Raw genomic sequence first — 4,645 nt, 5'->3', positions numbered from 1 at the left:
GTTTGACTGATTAAAGTAAGCTTGTTAACCCATTTTGAGTTGCTTTCCTTTAACAAAGCAGATCCAAGAACCTGTGTTGGCAGACACCCTGGGGGACGCTGGGGTGCTTGCTGCTACACCCCTTCAAACTATTTTCATGTGCTTCTGGGCACTGATCTTCAGATGATTTAAGTATAGCCAGTAAGATTAATATTCATTTATAGCAAATACCATCTAGGTCTCAGGCAACTAGCAAGATTTGTAAAGAAATGTAATTCTTTGTCTTATAAAAAGTAGACCTCTTTGGAGATGTTGCTAATGGCTTGCCTATAGATTGAATTCAACTAATTACCAAGCATTCATTGAATGTTTCAGGTCCTTTGCTAAGCACTATGGATACAAAGGCAGAAGCACAACAGCTACTGCCCTCGAAGAGCTTACATTCTAATGAGTGAGACAACATGTACAGATAGAGAAACATACAAAATACAAATAAAATAGATCCAAGAGTATCTTAAGGACTAATGCACTAGCAACTGTGGAGACCAGAAAAAGCCTCACATGGAAGGTAGCACTTGAAGGAAACCAGAGATTCTAAGAGATAGAGGAGAGAAGGCAGTGCATAGCAGGTATGTATAGAATTGCCAGTACAGGAGCAGGGATACCAAAGAAGGATCATTGTGTGTGAGGAACAACAAATAGGTTAATGTGGTTAGACAATGGAGAGCCTACAGAAGAGCCACATGTAAAAAAAAAAAAACCTAGAAATAGAGGAAAAGGTCAGGTGGCGACAAGCTTTAAATGCCAAACACAGGAGCCATATAAAAGATGACACGGGCAGAACTGTGCTTTCAGAAACACTTTAATGGCTATGTGGAGCATATTTGGAATGGTGAGAAATTTGAAGCACAAACATCAATTAGAAGGCTGCTGTGACAGTCCAGGTGAGCAATGATAAGGATGTAGACTAGAGTAGGAACTGTGTAAGCAAAGAGGAAAGAATCTGTATGAGAGATAATGTGGAGATAGAAATGATAAGATTTGACAACTGACTCAATATGTGAGGTCAGTGAGAAGTAGAAGTAGAGAATGACATTGAAGTTGGGAATCTGGGTGATGGGAATAATGGCGGTGTCCTCCATACAAATAGAGAAGTTTAAAAAAAAGCAGGTTTTGTTAAAATTATTATTATTTTTATTTCAGACATTTTATGTTTGAAATTTCTATAATATCTCCAGTTTTACATGTCTAATAGGCTGTTGCAGGTGAGCAATGGAGCTGAGGAGAAAGATAAGCATATTTATCTAAGCATTATCCGTACGGAAAAGATACTTGAGGGAGAAGCTAGGTGGTGCAGTGAATAGAGTGTGAGCCCTGGAGTCAGAAGGTCCTGAGTTCAAATCCAGCCTCAGACATTTAACATTTACTAACTGTGTGACCTTGGGCAAGTCACTTAACCCCAGTTGCCCTGTCTTCCCTCCTCCAAAAAAAAAAGTAAAGATTCTTGAAACTCTGATGATGTCACCAAGTGAGAAAGTAAAAAAAGCAAAGGGAAGAGGGCCAATTTCTGATCCTTGGAGGATATACTCATAACTGGAGAGTGTGACATAAATGAGCCTGAGACAGAAATTCAGACAGACAGGAGAAAAAACAAGGGAGAGCAATGTCATAAAACCCAAAGGAGATAGAATCCACAAAGGGAAATGGTCAACATTGTCAGATGATACTATCAGGTTTAAAAAAAAAATGAGGATTGAAAAAGGTCCATTAGTTGTAGAAATTAAGAAATCATTCAAAGAGAAATTACAGTTGAGTAATTAGGTCCAAAGAAATGTTACATAGAGTGAGAAGAAGTATAATCAACTAGTTTAGGCAGCTTTTACAAGTAGTTTGACTAAGAAAGGGAGTAGAAATATATGATGGTCACTACTTGGGATGGTAGATTCCAGTAAGTGTTTTTAAGGATTGGGATGATTTGGGCATATATGTAGACATCAGGGAAGGAACCAGGGGATAGGGAAAGATTGGAGATTAGAAAGACCCAGGATGATAGTGAAGAGAAACTGCTAAAGACTATAGGAAGAGATAAGGATCAGGAGTCTTTACATAAGACCTTAGTGAGGAGGAGGGCTACAGCTACAGCAGAGTAAAGGAGGTATTAGTGGAATATCAAGGAGCTGTGAGATAAGAATTTGAGAAAAAAAGGAACTCATAGGGAATGACCTTAATTTTCTTCGTAAAAATTTTCTTTGAATTGTAGAACTTCTCAATCTCAAAGAAACTTAATCAAGGATATAATAACCCACAACTTAAAGGGAGACCATGGTGAGAAATTATCCTAGGTGAATCCTGAAGGCCCAGGTAGAAGCTGGAATTTATGCAATCTCTAAAATGAATGTTTTACCATTTTCCTGGTTGGTAAAGAGTATAAGAAGTGAAGAGACATCTATTTAGATGATTTTGTCAGTTGAACTTATGGCTTCCTTTCCCAGACCTTATTCTCTCCTCTCAGATCCCAAGATGATTAAACTTTTATCCTGCAAAAGACATGTTAATGATAAATTTGGAGTGGACACTAAGTTAAGAAAAAATAGAGTGCATGCAGATACACTCCCATTACATCCTATGATTTTATGTTTAGGGAGTATGTTTATTACATGTCCACAGAGGTCTCTCTAGATGTGATTAACAGGGAAGCATGAGTAGATAAATATCTCTAGACTCTTTCAACTACCTTTCTTCAAGGAAGACTTTAATTCCTGCCAGGAAAGGAAGCAGAAGATTGCTAAGAGGGGTGGCTAGGTGGTGCAGTGAGTAGAGCACTGGCCCTGGAGTCATGAGAACCTGGGTTCGGATCTGGCCTCAGACACTTATCACAAAAACTAGCCATGTGACCTTCAACAAGTCACTTAAACCCAATTGCCCTCCAAAAAAAAAAAAAAGAAGATTGCTAAGAGACCCTGGCCATTTTATGCTCCTCAGAGAAAGGATAGTAAGCTAGAATTTTGTCTACGAATATTATTAGTCTAAGGAAGGGATGGGGAATCTGTGGTCTCAAGGACACATGGGACACTCTAGGTCCTCAAGTGCAACCCTTTGATTGAATCTAAACTTCACAGAACAAATACTTTCACTTGAATTTTTTATATTGGATTCAGTCAAAAGTCTGTACTTGAGGTCCTAGAAGGCCACGTGTGGCCTCAAGGCCAAAGTTTTCCCACCCCTAGTCTAGGGGAAATAATTTTAGGTTTAATTTACACTCCTGACAAAGAAAGAATACTCCAAGCTATATATCCAAGGACTGACTTTTTCCTACCAGATGCCAGTTACACAAAAACCACACATAGCAAATGGAAAATACATACATTTACCTAAGCCAAAGCAAAAAAGAAAAAAAAATAAGAGAAAGTAAACAGATGGAAATATAACAGAAAATATGCAGAGTGAATAAGGATTCTTATTTAGAGTGAAGTATCTTAACAACCCAATGGGGGGGGCGGTGTGGGGAGGTGGAGGGGACATGGAGAGACCCATATCTCCCCTGGTAGAAAATTCTCCAAAGTTTTTAGTAGAAATAGGGACATAGGGGCGGCCAGGTAGCACAGCAAGTAAGAGCACCGGCTCCAGTGTTGAGAAGACCTGGAGATCGAATCCCGGGCTCAGACACTTAGCACCCACCCAGAAACACCTGGCCGTGTAACCTTGAGCAAGTTACTTAACCCCAATTGTTTAGGGGCGGCCAGGTGGCTCAATCCCGGGCTCAGACACTCAGCACCACACCCAGAAATAACTGGCCATGTAACCTTGAGCAAGTTACTTAACCCCGATTGCTTAAAATAAAAAAAATAAGAAATAGGGACATATACCAGCTCCTTTTTATGTTAGTTTCTTCACACAGTCTTTCTTTTCAAGGACCCCTTCCTGAAGAGAATTTGAAACAGCATATCTTCTCTCTGAAGCTAGAAGCCAAAAGACCAAAACCCCTCCTCTCAAACTCTGGCCAACTCTAATTTTTATATAGGCATAGAGCACTAAATAACCAATTACCATCAATGAAAAAATAGTTTTGTGCAGATGAGCTTTAAGGTTTGGAATACATTAAGTTGTCAGCAATGTATTTAATGCTGGTTACTGCCAAGCTGCATTTTTTGTTTCAAAAACTGTGATAGTAAAGAAGGAAGTATGGAAGATTTCCAAAACTTTTGAGTATCATTAACTATCAAATGTATCTTTTCTCAACTATGATGTCTGATGTCATCAGGTCTTCAGTCATGACTTTCTTGTTTTTTTTTTTTTTAATCAAATATAAATTGCATCTATGTGACCATTCAGATCATTCACTTGACTTTGGGTTATTTAGAGATCAACCTCTATGGCAGGAAAAAAACCACCACTAGCAGCCATTTGAATATGCTTAGCTGTTCATTTTACAAAGGGAAAGGGAAGGGGAATTTGATTCAGTATGCTTTGCTTTTGTTTTTAATGGGTTTGGGGGGAATTTGGGGGGCAGAGGTGGAGGGAAACCACACATGTAATTTCATCAGTGTAGAGAGTTCCCAATGAGGAACTTCCTCTATCAGTCAGTAAACATTTATTATGCACCTACTATATTCCGAACACTGTTTTAATCACTGGGTATGCAAAGAAATATAAAAGGCAATCTCTG

The 4,645-nt window shown here is 38.9% G+C and overlaps 1 long non-coding RNA gene across 1 annotated transcript in view; it reads right to left on the bottom strand.

The window, feature by feature from the left end:
* Positions 1 to 3,987, bottom strand: part of LOC138152916 (uncharacterized) — a 99,622-nt gene extending 95,635 nt beyond the window's left edge. Inside the window, exon 1 of the long non-coding RNA XR_011166230.1 lies at positions 3,846 to 3,987. This is a non-coding gene — a long non-coding RNA (uncharacterized lncRNA). The remainder of the gene's footprint in view (positions 1 to 3,845) is intronic.
* Between the last annotated feature and the right edge of the window lie 658 nt (positions 3,988 to 4,645).

The sequence above is a fragment of the Petaurus breviceps genome, unplaced genomic scaffold, assembly GCF_028583685.1.
Source record: "Petaurus breviceps papuanus isolate PSGF00001 unplaced genomic scaffold, PetGlider_PUasm1.0 151, whole genome shotgun sequence".
In the NCBI taxonomy this organism is placed as follows: Eukaryota; Metazoa; Chordata; class Mammalia; order Diprotodontia; family Petauridae; genus Petaurus; species Petaurus breviceps.
Note: the sequence above shows the minus strand (reverse complement) of the source record. Positions and strands in the feature narration are given on the sequence as shown.